The sequence below is a fragment of the Trachurus trachurus genome, assembly GCF_905171665.1.
Source record: "Trachurus trachurus genome assembly, chromosome: 21".
Classification (NCBI taxonomy): Eukaryota; Metazoa; Chordata; class Actinopteri; order Carangiformes; family Carangidae; genus Trachurus; species Trachurus trachurus.
In genome coordinates this window covers 25889603-25904299 of record NC_139899.1, presented here as the reverse complement: position 1 = coordinate 25904299, position 14697 = coordinate 25889603, and the positions used below count along the sequence as shown (strand labels likewise).

The 14697-nt window shown below is 41.6% G+C and overlaps 1 protein-coding gene across 1 annotated transcript in view; it reads right to left on the bottom strand.

Moving 5' to 3' along the window:
- pla1a (phospholipase A1 member A) overlaps positions 1 to 14697 on the bottom strand; it is a 119982-nt gene that overhangs the window by 57393 nt on the left and 47892 nt on the right. The window lies entirely within an intron of this gene.

The window sequence follows — 14697 nt, the reverse complement described above, 5'->3', positions numbered from 1 at the left end:
CTGCCACAAGATGGGGCTGTTTTTTTCCCCCCCAGATTAATTGACTTGTGCTGTGCTGCGACTTTCTATTACAGTACAGCACCATGAGACTGTGAAGGAGTCCAAGCACGGAAAAGAGGAGTCTGTGCTCTTGAATCCTGGATATTAAAGAGACAGATGTTTGCAGTTGTTGAGCACAAACATCTGGGCATCAAATATTATATCCAATCTCACTGGTCCCTGTTAACCTTTAATACATCCACTGTTATTTTAACATGGATAATCAAACATGAACAGTAGAGGTCATATCATTATTATATCAAAAGGTGAAACAATATAGAGTGAGTGTGACCATGAGATCCTCATTAATCTGGTCATGTGAACAGATGTTGAAGGGTGAAGCCATAGCTATAGATTTATTAATTTATATGTTTAGTTTTCCCTGTGTTGTTCAAATGCTCCTGCTGCAGAGTAGGTGTGTAGATGACGTCTTATCAGATCGAGTGGTGGTTAAGGAGAGAGTATAAATATTGGACAGACGGTGAAGGTCAGCACAAAGCAGCAAACACAACGACCCAGGTGAGATCAGCAGGTCTCAGGTGTGGTCTGGTAGATGGACCAAACAGATTTAAATGACTCTAAATAACAGAAATGATCATTTATCATTATTATTTCTTATATTGTTGATGTGGAGTTAATTGTTGAACTCTCTCTGCAGCTATAGTCACTTAAAGCTCTGGAGCCATGGCGATGTTTGGGAAGGTTTTGGAGCCGGTGGGATATATGCAAACCGTGAGGTGAGTTTTCTTACTTTGAATATAACATAAAAGCTGTGGAGTGATGCATTTTAATCAAACGCTATGTGACCAGTAAACAGCAGCTGGAAGAGCTCATTAAAATGTTTTCATTTCCTGTTCAAAAAAGAAAACAATATACAGTATATTCTCCAGATGCATTTCCTCCCCTATACGACGACCTGTCACTGCTCAAAGTGAATCAGGACTGAGTGTGTGTTTATTAGGGCTGGGACGATATGCTTTTCTCCCGATTCGATTCTTCTACGATTCTTTGGATGGCGATTCGATTTGAATTGCGATTCTATACGATATTGCAGATTCTCTCGATTTTTAGTCTGCATTTTTAACATTTATCTGCACACAAATACTGTAGGAGCCTATAAATTAACATACATACTCCATTATAAAGTGAACTTAAACCCTTTTCAAAACCTGTACTCTCTGTATGTAAAAAAGGCTAACAAATGCACAAAAATCGTCAAAAAAGATATCGCGATATTTATGTGAATCGATTTTTTCTCCCACCCTTTAGTGTTTATGTGTGTGTGTGTTTTGTTCAGGGTCCTGGTTCAGGGGATCTGCTCCTACCTGGGGGGAAGTGCCTCAGCAGAGGAGACCGACTTGGCCAAGAAGAACCTGGACCACATCGACCAGGAGCTGGGGGCGTCGGGACACGGCCTGCTGCAGGACGGGGACGTCCACGGGCTGGAGGACGACCTGGCGGTGGTCTACTACCAGCTGGGCGCCGCGGTGAGGAAACTGATCTGATATCAGCTCATATTCACAGTCTAAATGAAACCATACATCAAATCAAATCAAATCAAATCAAATCAAATCAATTTATTTATAAAGCACATTTAAAAAACAACCAAAGTTGACCAAAGTGCTGTACAGTTCAGTGAACACAAAATTGCAAACAAGGTACAAAATACAGAATAGCCATGGCTGGGACAGCCAGAATGAAAAATGACACACACTTGAGACCATCAGGATGATCAGGGACATTTAAAGGCCTGGGAAAACAAAAAGGTTTTTAGATTTGCCTTAAAGGCAGCTGCAGAGGAGGAACATCTAATTGAAATGGGTAGGCTGTTCCATAGCCTTGGGGCAGCAATGGCAAAGGCACGATCACCCTTTCCTCGTAGCCTAGACCGGTGAGCCCAGTGTGTATTAGTCTGTGTATATTCAAAATACTGAACTACAAACCAAGTCAAGTCAAGTCACAATTTATTTATAAAGCACATTTAAAACAACCTCAGTTGACCAAAGTGCTGTACAATTGCAAAAGCACAACATAGTTGATCTCAAACACTACACCAGTGACTTTATGTCTCAGCTGCTCATTTCCAGTTTGAAGCTGCAGCTGTCTGAGGTGACACTGACCTTGAACAGCCTTGAAGTTAACGTCCAGACTGAACTGACTGGACTGAACTGGGTTAAAAATGTTTATAATTAATATCTAAAAAAGAAAAGTACATTGATCAGACAGAAAATAAGAACATTAATAATAATAATTACAGACAATAAAAAAGAAATCGTCAAATATTTGATAACTTTTTTTCACATATTCAAAAAGCAGTACAGGCAAAATAAGCTGAAGCTTCAGTCGACACCTTTTCAGTCAAGGTACATTTGTTTTGTTTTGTTTTGTTTTGTAGCCTATTGTATTTATATTTTAAGGGAAAAAAGAAATGAAATATTGTTTGTTGTTTATTTATGTTTAAAACATGTGTATAGTAGTAGTTTATTGATGTGTGTACTTGATTTTACAAGACCAAAACTCACTAAACTAAACTAAAAACGTATTTAATCTCGTCCAAAAGTCATGGGTTATTAGTAATAATTGAAATGTGTGTTAACCGCCTAAGACATGAAGTCAAATATATACAACTTTACATCAATTATTTACAGAGAAGAGGAGGATAAACTAAAAAATAATTAATATTAAATAGCCAAATAAATAAGTCAACAGTAAATAAACAGCTGGTGATGATCACCCCCCACTGAAAAAGGGCAAAGCATTCGATGGCAGATAATAAACTTAAAGCTGAACAGTGTGTTATATGTGCAGAATGTGTTTTATATACTATATACTATCTTAACAGTGTGTTAAACAGTGTGTGAGGTGGAGTCGACCTTGAGGAGCCACCGAACTCATCACACTGAGTGTGTTATGTAATTGTAGATATGTGGCCAGATGTTTAGTTGTGTCAATAGGTTGGTGCCTAAAAATATTTGGTATTTAATTATTTTAAAATGTTTAAAAGGAACTGTTTTTACTGGAGTGAGACTTCATCGGCCGGGAGCAGCAGCTAAACATCTGGTTGGTGACTCCGCCCTGTCCGCTCGCTCTCATTGGCTGTTGTGGGGTTTTTCTGTCAGAGGCAAGTGGATCTGGCTCGATCAGGAACGGTTAAAGGGATAGTTCAACATTTTGGTAAATTGGCCCATTGCCATAATCCCTATAGTCATAGCAGTAGGTTCGTCACCTTTAATTGTCGGTGCAAGCTATTTTTAGAATGGCAGAGCAGAGCCACAAGCTGCTCATCCAGTGTGGTCAGTATAAAAAAAGATGAAAACGTGAGATTTCTCCTCCCTTTCTGCTTTTTTACTCCTTTGAGAGGTGGGCAGCTTTTGTATGTCTGTCTCATAACCTGTCCATCACTTTAAGGGATTTAGAGTCACAAATAGCAGCTATTTACTCCAGTTACAATACTTTTACAATAATAATAAACTTTATTTATATTGAACTTTTCTTGACAGAGTTACAAAGTTCTTTACAAGTAAAATGACACTTGCTAAACATAGAAACATCTAGAAACTGCATTAAATAAAATGTTCTAACAATAATAATGTAGATAAAACAGTCAAATAAGACAGGCTAAAACAAAGAAATGTGTTTTTAAGAGGTTCAAAAAGTGTCTAATTTGGGATGGGAAGGAGTTTCCACGGTACTGGTGCTCCGACAGGAAACACCCGCTCACTTTTGGTCATATAAGCCTTGTGACCTACTAGGGAGATGAGCAGGCCTCCGTCCACAGAGGGGTCAAAGGTCAGAGATGTAATTTAAGGTCGTTTAAGGCCTTGAAAGTCACTAAAATAGTTTACAAAATCAATGTGAAATCTGACAGGAAGTCAATGAAGCGAGGGTTAGGGTTAGCACTGTTCCTTCGATCAGACCTGGATCAGTCCAGGAAGCTGCATTTTGCTCAAGTTACACATACAGGGGGGTCTCTAGATATTTAACCGTTAATTAATCTAAATATCCCAAACCACTGAAGATTCATTCATTTTGCAAGTGATACACAATGTTTTGTGTACACAGCCACTGGCAACATCATATTGTCATTGGTATGGACCAATATCAGTCGTCTTGGGGCCATATGCATTTGTCTGCCCTGTTGCAACGCCTCTGTTTATATGATGTAACTTTTTTTTTTCAACAAGTGTGTTTATTGATTTTCAGAGAAAATAATCATACTACAACAAATAATACAAGCGCAAAACATACAGTAAGGCTCATCTTCAATAAGGTAAACATGACAGGGCAGTACAGTGTGATATTTTATTTGGCACAGTCCAAAACATAAGTCATCCTTAAAGGGGACATGCATTATTATGGAAATGTCATTTTTTGAAGGCTCTTTAACACATTTGGATGTTTGTCTTGGCTTCCAGCCCCGGAAATTGTGAGAATTGACAAAAAAAAAAACTGTAGTTTTCAGGCTCCCTAGGTTGAAATCCATGTGGTTTTACGAGCTGTTCCCTCAGTTGTCATACAATGATGTCACTAGTTTTTTAATTTGCATAATACCGCCCCTACCTAAGGGGGCGGGGCAAGCAGTAGTTCATTTGCATTTAAAGGGACAGGCACCGAAACCAGCCGTTCTGAACAGGACTGTTTTGAGCGGATGAAAAGAGCTGTGATGTTTGATCCTTGGGGTATTTTGACCGAAGCATGTCACAGACTTGTCTATTACACCTGGGAACTATTTTAATCTATGGAAAGGGGGCATAATATGTCTCCTTTAAGTGTCACCAGTGGTCCAAAAGTTATCCCGAAGAGAAAAGCACTTCAAATGAAACAAAAACAAACAGACATACATACTAAATACACAGCAATACTCAATTGTTGATGCCTGACATACAAGGGGAACAATGCTTTCCTCCCTTATTAGAACAACATCGACCTTTCATCTTCCCTTTTTGCTCCAGGTGAGGGCCCAGTCCGACTTCACCAAGAAGGAGACGGAGGTGTTCCTGCAGTACGTGCAGGACTACCGGCTGGAACGGCAGCTGACGGCGCTCTACAACCGCCTGATGGGGGTGTCGGCGCTGACGGAGCAGCCCACCCTGCTGGAGGAGCTCATCCTGACCCGCAAACCCAAACGCTGGGAGCTGAGGGAGTTCTGCGTCAAGGTTGGTGAGAGTGCAGCAGGGGGAGTAATGTTGGGCTCGTCTCCCTGCGGGGCTCATTAATGTTTAATTTTGTCTTATCTTACAAAGTCTTTATACAGAGTCACGCACGGCGGCTTAAGTACAGCAGGAGGAGGAGGAGGGGGGAGAAGGGGGGGGAGGGAGGTGGCCTGAGGTGACACAGCAATCCAACATCCTCATGTAGACAGACAGAGACAGAGAGACACGTTTTTAAACTGCTGTCTGTTTATATTCTTACAGCCAAGAGTTTAGACTTTAGATTTCATGAAAAACAATGCAAATATACTCAAAAATACCTCCTTCAGGGCAGGTTTATAATTAAAACAACGGAGGAGCACAGCTGTATACTGGATTAAATATGCAGCTTCCAGACTGAAAGAGATAAATGTGACAGAAAAACATGGGGGTCCTGTGAGGAACGAAGCGTGCTGCATCTATCTTCTTGGTATGAAAATAAACTGAATATTTAATGGGGCAGAGCTGTAACCTTCTGTTGTCTTTCTTATGAGCTGAGTCGGCAAATTCCTTTCGCCTGCACTGTTATTAAAAAAAAAAAAGTTTTTTGTCAGGCACTAAAAAGGAGCAGGCGTCAGAGTTAAAATACTCTGTGAAACATTATGTAACTGTGGTGTCACTAGTTTGAGCTGCATCTAAACTCATTTCCTCTCTGTTTTTGTTTTTTGGCTCCTGATCAAAGGTCTTTGTCCTATTTCTTATATAAAAACTACAAATGACTGGATGGTCCGCTCCCTTTAATTTATTTTTTTGTCCATTAGTCCATCTGTCGCTCTGTAGTGCCCTTGAGCAAGACACAGACACAGAACCAGCCAGCTCCGTAATGAGGGTCCACTCTGACAGGAAGTGGACCAGCTCAGACGCTGCAGCAGTTATGCAACAATAACTCATTATGCAATTATCTTATACAGTTTCGTACAGAAAGTTTTCAGAACCCTTTCAGTTTTGTCATTATGGGAAGCTGAGTGAGTGTAGATTGATGAGGAAAAGAAAGAATTTTATTGATTTTAACTTAAAGGGATAGTTCAACATTTTGGCAAATTGGTCCATTGCCATAATCCCTATAGCCTTTGCAGTACCTTCGTTACCTTTAATTGTCGGTGCAAGCTATTTTCAGAACGGTGGAGCAGAGCCGTGAGCTGCTCAGAGCTACGCTACGGAGGCTCATGGGATTTCTTGGTTTCCCTCATCAAACTCATCAAATACACAATCCAACAACTCCAAAACGCTCTGGTGGACAAGTTGTGACCTGCACATTCACCACACTATGGGAAAATAACAGAACATTACCAGACAGAGTTGTTTTAGAGGTAAATTCATGCAAAACCGCTGATGCGCGTTCCCGTCGGGGGAAGTTTTTCAGCAAGCAGTCTCTGCGTTTACCTCTAAAACAACTCTGTCTCGTAACGTTCTGTCATTATCTCATAGCGTGGTGAATGTGCAGGTCACAACTTGTCCACCAGAGCGTTTTGGAGTTGTTGGATTGTGTATTTGATGAGTTTGATGAGGGAAACCAAGAAATCCCATTAGCCTCCGTAGCGTAGCTCTGAGCAGCTCGTGGCTCTGCTCCGCCGTTCTAAAAATAGCTTGCACCGACAATTAAAGGTAACGAACCTACTGCTAAAACTATAGGGATTATGGCAATGGGCCAATTTGCCAAAATGTTGAACTATCCCTTTAAAGCTGCAACATAACAAATGGTGAAACAAAATTAAAGGGGGTCTGAATACTTTCTTTCACTGTAGATGTATAATTGGAGGAGCAGCGTGGGGGCGGTCCATCCAAAACAGCTGTTTTGTTTGTGTTTTCTCTTTAATCCCAGAAACTGTACTGTAATTAACCCACAGTCGACTAACCAAATGGCCTCAGGCCGTCAGACGGAGCTCAGACTCAGTGGACGAGTCTTAATGCTGAAGTAATTTTCAGCTTGAAATGGGAGCTGATGCAGCGGTCTGTGTGCGCTGTGCTCTTTTCAAGGACTTGTTTTGCACCGTGACCTGATTTGCATAAATGCACCATGTGAGATAAAAGCCCCGGTGCTTTCACTGAGGCGCACACGATTGTTACAACTTTCCCTCACGCAGGGGTCTGAGTGGATCTCAAAGAAACAGATTGAAAACAATGAAGCAAACTACATCCTGTTATGATAAACTGAACACAGACGAATATCTACGACCGTGATCAAAGCTGACCTTGGTGAGTGAAGGAGCTGCAGCCACGTTTCTTTAACCTTGTAGAAACTTATCATATACAAACAGCTGCGGGTGATAAAGTGTCAAGCAGCACACAGACCTGCACCGACAGACTCCGTGCTCTGACTTTTTAATGACGTTGTGTCTCGTTAAAACTGAATTTGTGACATCTGTGACGTTTATTTTGAGTTATTTTGAGCCAACACAACGCAGGCATCAGCACTTCTGCTAACGACACAAATGAGGTCTGGGCACGTTTCTCAGGTCGGCGTCGCTCGCTGCCAAGAATCCCAGATGGGTCGTTGTACTGAAGACGAGACAGAGTCATTAGAGCTGAGCTGGGCTTGATTTTAATACAACCTATACAAAAAACAACAACAAACGAACAATATATGTACATAAACTGAATATATGAACAAAATATTTATAATGTATAAAATACAAACATATGTATGAAACCATATAAAACCCACTAGAAATTGGAACTCTTGTATGTCTTATCCATACAAACATTAATGTTTATATGTGTATGCATATGTAATGTGTGCTTGTACATATGACACACATAAACATATTTCCACCTGTCAGTGAATGATTATATATTATTATATGATTAACGGTTAATGTCCTAAAGTCCCAGAATATGAAGACAGACATGTTTAAAGGAAAAAATAAATGAATAAAAATGTAAATAATGTATCTATCTATGTTGTTAGTAACCACAATTGCAAAAATATATGGCTGCAACACATTCAAATCATCAAATATATACTTTAAGATCTATTTATGTACAAATTTTACTTACATATTATTAGCTTATATCTTCATATATGTGTATATGTGGTGATAAATAAAATATATATCCTGTTATAGGTGACATGTATACATCACTCTGGATATAGAGATATACTGTTTTATGTCATATACATATATGGGAAATATGGAAGTTTTGTTGAAATTATATTTTGGAAGCTGTTTTCTTCTCGATGTGTTTTAAACAAACACACAAACAAACATCATATGATCTGATGGTCCAGGAACGACCCAGTTGTTCAAAAGGTAATCTGATGTTCTAATGTCCATGTTGAGGCTACAGTCCTCACTGCAGGCGGCTCGAATCCCACATCGGGTAGCCCTTTCCTGCATGTCATTCCCCCTCTCTGCTTCCCCATTTCCTGTCTTTCTCTCCACTGTACTATCGATTAAAGGCAATAAAAAAAAAAGCCCCAAAAATATACTTTAAAAACAAAAAAAACAAAACAAGATTGGATTACTTTATCTAATCCGATCTCAGAATCCGTTTCTAGTTTTGAAACAACCCACTTTCCAATCCATTATCCAAAATCTGATCAGATTACGTTTTGAACAACTGGGCCCAGAGGTGAAGATCAAACATCTGTGCAGCGTCCAATCAATTCCATCCTCGGTGAATAGTTTCCGTGCATGAATGTTAAAGGAGCATTATTGCAAATACAGCAGTAATAGCATAAAATAAGATGAAATATGCAAAAGATAGGTCGGGGGGAGCCATAACTAAATTTACAAAGAAAATAGCCAACAGTGTAGTGTCTGTGGGGCAAATGCAGAATTTGTCTTTGTTATGAGACAAGCCGGCCCGGCCCTTAGCCCCGCCTCCTTAACACCACCCTATATAAAGAGGTGTGACGTCATCCTGACTGGCAGTTGAGAGGTTGGTGGCATTGCGAGTACCGGTACTTGAGAATGGCTGAGCGCTCAGGAGCTTGTGTATATCTGATGTGCTCCGCCACTGGCTCCATCTAGTGGCCGAATTAAGAACTTGGATTTGCGTTAATGGTTGACTATGTAGAATTACAAGAAAAACAACAGAAAAAGAATTCCAGCAGTCGATTGCCAGACCGTTGCTAGGTAAAACGGGCCGTTGCTAGGGACTCCGCTCTGATCAGAGGACAGCAGAGGAGGAGGACTAAGCAGGATATTTACCTTATGTTTCATTTTTACCGTCATTAACAGCATAATAAATGACTTGTAGCTTGTTACAGGGACAGTGGAGGCTCTCTGCCTTCCACACCGCTGCTGCTCAGAGCCTCCGCTGTCACTGCTCTCCTCAAGTTGAAAGAAGAAAAAAAAAAAAGGAGCTCCGTGGCACCGAAAGTCCGCGACGATAAACGTGTTTATGACATATAAGACTACACAAATACACCCATCCTAACAAGTATATGATAATCCATTGATCCACCGATTGATTATTAAAAAGGCTTGGTTGGAAACAAACGCATACGACCGGGAGGAGGCAGGAAAACAGCGGAGAACTGAGCCACATGTCGGCTACAGGCAGGTACGAATGTAAACAGAATGTTGACAGAAAGTCAGTTGTCGACCCCGTCAAAAAAATTTAAAATAATAATTCAGACTAAAAAAATTGTTTTTATGGAAAAGCAATACTTTCATTCTGTACCCCTCTAAAGGCCCCATGGATGTATTATTTTTGAAAAAATATAGCTTTTAATAAATATTCTACATATTCAACCTTTAATGCTCCTTTAAAAAAAACAAAAAAACAAAACAAGATTGGATCACGTGATCTAATCCGATCTCAGAATCCGTTTCTAGTTTTGAAACAACCCACTTTCCAATCCATTATCCAAAATCTGATCAGATTTCACCTTTTGAACAACTGGGCCCAGAGGTGAAGATCAAACATCTGTGCAGCGTCCAATCAATTCCATCCTCGGTGAATAGTTTCCGTGCATTAATGTTAAAGAGCTTCATGTTTGCTCCTTCATCGTCACTTCTTCTCTCCTCCTCCTCCTCCCTGCTGAAGGAAGGTTCCCTTGACAACATCAGTGGAAACATCTGTCTGACCTCTGACCTCTGACCTCTGTCCCCAGGTGAACTTCGTGCTGGGCACCGGCCTCCTGTGTCTCTTCACTCAGGCGTCTCTATCGGGCCGCGACCAGGCGCTGCTGATGAAGACGTGGTCCGAGCGGATGGGCGCCCTCTACAGGAAGATGAAGAACACGGGCGGCCGCTGCCTGGGCTACTTCCTGGAGCAGGCCGAGGGCGACATCCGGCAGCAGCTGGACGAGGCCGTGCAGAACCGCGCGCCGCCAGAGGAGGCGGCATCGAGCATCCTGAAGACGCTGGAGAAGAACTACGACTGGCTGCGCTGGGCGGTGATGCTCCACCCGGCTGTGCGCGCCATGTTTATTTGTTCATTATTAAAGGATAATTTCCGTTTTTTTACAACCTGGACCTTATTTCTAGCATAAAATACGATCATTTTACTCACCCAGACAACTTTGGTGTCATTTGGAGTTGTTTTGACGAAATTAGCCCCAGTGGAGCGGCGCGTATATCCGTAGATAATGCGAGAACACGGGGCACGCAATGCAGCCTCTAAATAACACATTATCCGCCGCAAAACTCGTTCATTTCGCCAATATTTTGTTATGATACACTAGTGCTATTCCCCTCCGAGCCCGTGGTGGCATGTTATCAACATCCGGCGCCTGTACTCTGGGTGAGTAAAATGATCGTATTTTATGCTAGAAATAAGGTCCAGGTTGTAAAAAACGGAAATTATCCTTTAAGATCCCCATTAGGGGGACTTAACGAGGGCGGGGACTGCTAACTCCATCGACTGACAAGAAGTTAGCCAAAACGACCGGATCGCTTACTTCTGCTTTAAGTTACTGGTGAGTTTAATATGTGTCGGCAATTCATTCCACTCTCTCATGCCTGTGTATAGGCCTTGAAGGAGGAAGAGAAGGAGGAGGAGGAGAAAGATGGAGAGAAGAAGATGGAGGAGAAGGAGGCCAACAACTTCCTGTCCGTGGAGTCTGAAGCTCCGATCCCTCATGTGATGGCGTGCTACCGGGACACGCCCACCTCGCTGGACAAGAGCCGCATCCACCAGCTCATCGTGGACCTGGAGTGGAAGATCCCCAACCCGCCGCCCGAGGTGTACGCCGCCATCGAGGAGGACCCGGGCCGGGCGCGGCGCTACCTGGCCTCGCGCATGCTGCAGAAGCTGCAGGAGGGGCTGGGCGCCGGCGTGGCCGTGCACGTGGTGCCGGGCCGGATGGAGATGAAGTGCAACTTCCCCCCGGCCTCCTACTTCCTGTACGAGTACAAACACCGCCTGGCCTCGGGCACCGTGTGCGTGTTCGGATGAAACAAGATGATGATGATGTTTCATGTTCCAGTATCTGCAGCTTTATTGTTGTTGTTTCGTGTAATAAGAATACGACTTCAAAATAAATGTCATTTTGGAGGAAAGAAAAAAAAAAAAAAGATGACACACATGAGTTTGCACCTTCCTCTAAAGCAGATCTAAATAATAAACTGGAAAACTAACGGCTAATGTTACAGTATTTAAAGTGATATGCCAACTTTTTTTTTCGTGTCTTGCCTCACTCCCGAGTCGATGACCAGCAGATAGACACCATCCTTTCGACTGTGTGTGCAGTAACAAGGGAGATAGAGCCGTATCGCCCGTAATTAGCTTAGCTCAAACGCTGAAAGTGCATAGGTAGTGATAGCCTGCCTCCTACCCGAGCCGAAATCAGCAAGCTGATTTCAGTATATCTGTGATTTTATGTCATGTATGTGTGGTAAATGTATGTTGAAATTTTTAAATGTTTTTAAATTGCACATTTGGAGTTTGGGGAAACGTAATTTCGATCCCCTGTGTAACTGTCAGTTACATTGTGTGATTAACAATAAAGTTTACTGACTGATTTCATTTCAGCTCTAAACTCTTTAAATATATCACTTTATTGGCATTTCTAGGCGAGAAAGTAGCCGTTTAGATCAGCAGTGTGTCGTTAAGTTGTCTAAATACCAGCTGTTTACAATTTTGTTCGGACAAATTCGGCGCTACTCAAGCTAGCCGTTGTGACCAACGCACTTCCGGTTACTTTCACAAAATAAAACACCCGTTGCCCTTTACATACAGAAAACCATGACGATAGAATTTGAACCCTCCGTTTTGACCAATCTCGTCCCGTTACCGGCATTTGACCGCTCAAGATGCCTTACCGGAGAGTTTTGTCGGCTCTGAGACGAAGAAGGTTTCCGTTTAGAGTTGTTGAAGAGTGTTTCTCTGATGACTTTAGGTGGAGGCAGGCTAACACTACCCATGCACTTCCAGCGTTTGAGCTAAGCTAATTACGGGCGATACGGCTCTATCTCCCTCGTTACTGCACGCACAGTCGAAAGGATGGTGTCTATCTGCTTGTCATGGACTCGGGAGTGAGGCAAGACATGTAAAAAAAAAATGTTGGCGTATCCCTTTAACAGAAATCAACTCTTCTTCTCTGCTCTAAAACAGTAGATGTATACAGAAGCTATTTCCTGTTTGGCTACTGCTTCAGAGCAACAAGAAGAGGGGAGAAGAAGATGAAAAAGAATTGATTTCTGGGAAAAACTGGCATTTATTTATTCATGTTTATTGATAAATTACAGATTATGTCAAACAGTGCATAGACCAGTGTCCTCGCTGAAGCAGAACAAGTCCAACCATCCTCACATCCAGAGAATTAGAAGAAGGAAGAAACAGCAGAAGTCCGACAGACGGTGGTTTAACCTGATTATCTAAATCACTGGTTCCCAACTGTCAGGTCAAACGGGGGTGGACGAATCACACGCAAGACGGTTAAATTATACTGAAAAATATTTAATTAGAGATAAAATTTACATATATTAATGGTATTTTTGAATGAACGCCTTTACTTTACTTGTCTGCTGTTTCAGCTACAAGACATGATCCATGGTTAAAACTGGATTTCCATTAGTAGTGAGAGGAAGAATTGAAAAGAAAGAGAGACAGATGGTGAGTTGGCAAATGGACAAAACTAAAAAGAGAAATATTGAACTTCCTGTTTTTTAAGAAATATTCGTCCTCTGTTTCGTTGTGGTGAAGCCAGGAGCTGGAGGAAGTTGGGAACCACTGATCTAAATGACTGTTTGTAGGTAAAAGAACCGGTTTGTGGTGATTATTTCATCATCGACCTCCGTTTAAATGAGTTAAAAACGGTTTGTGCACGTGTTCCTTGTCCAGTCGTTGTCGACATGTTCACAGATCTCAGCAGTAAACATGGTCGGTATAATAGTTGATGATATACTAGATCATTTATATCCAAAACAACGCAAATAAAACAAACTCCTCTTGTTGGATGAAACCAGGACGTCCCATCAGAGCTGCTCACCGAGGCTGGATTCACACAGAGGACGATGACAATCAATACGTGTCAATATCATTATTTTACTGCTCCCAGTTGAGTCACATAAACCATAGGCCTACTCTTGTTCTCTTTTGTTGTTTTTCACGTCGTAAAAGACCAAATGTCAGGACGGCAGGCTGAAGACGAAGATCGTTTTTCTTCTTTGGTCGCATTTGATCATGCAGCAGGTTTCTGTAAGATCTCATGTTTGGGGAATAGTTTCTAAAATGGCAAAGGCTGAAACTGTCCTGACGGTTTAGCATGTTTTCTTAAGGCCCTTCTCCACAAGCGCTATTCAGCTCGACTCGACTAAAACCTAAAACGTTTTTCATCAACCGACTGTCGGCCACTGATCGGCCTGAGTTGCGAGTTTAAAAAAAACACACCCATTACCCACTGATCTGAACCGAGACTGTTGTTGTTCTGTCATGTGAGTTAAATGTCTGCTGTGTGGAAAACTACACTGTGGTCCGTCGACGAGGTGCAGACGAGTGAGGTTGGGGCTGAGGAGAAGAGGATAAAAAATAGAGAAAAACAGAGTGCGAGACGCAGGGCCGGACCAAGCCTCCATAGGACCCTAAGCAAAAGTTTTATTTGGGACCCTCTATAATGGCCAATTGTATAGTATATATATATAGTATAGTGATTATGGATTGTTTACTAACCTACAAACTCATTTCATTTTTCTAATCTGTCATTACGAATTATCTGGCATGTCTTTACCCATCTATGGTTTTCAATCATGAAATGGTACCAAATTTAGCTAAAGGTGCAACCTGGGTTGATTTACTGGGATATTGACAATGCATTTATTGTAAACACATCATTTGCTTTTTAAAATTTAAAATTTAGGTTTTAAATAAACTGCAACAACAATTTGAAGTGCAACAAAAACAATTAAAGATTTTTGTAATTGCGCAGAATTTCTCTATGGCGTCGAAAGAAGTTATGCGACCCCGCCCACGTTGAGGAGGAACCGCGAGGAACTCGGCTGTAATGGAAAATGACCTTAACCGAGTCGAGTCATGTCGAGCTGTAACTGTGTAGTGGAAAAAGGGCCGTAAGATCAGT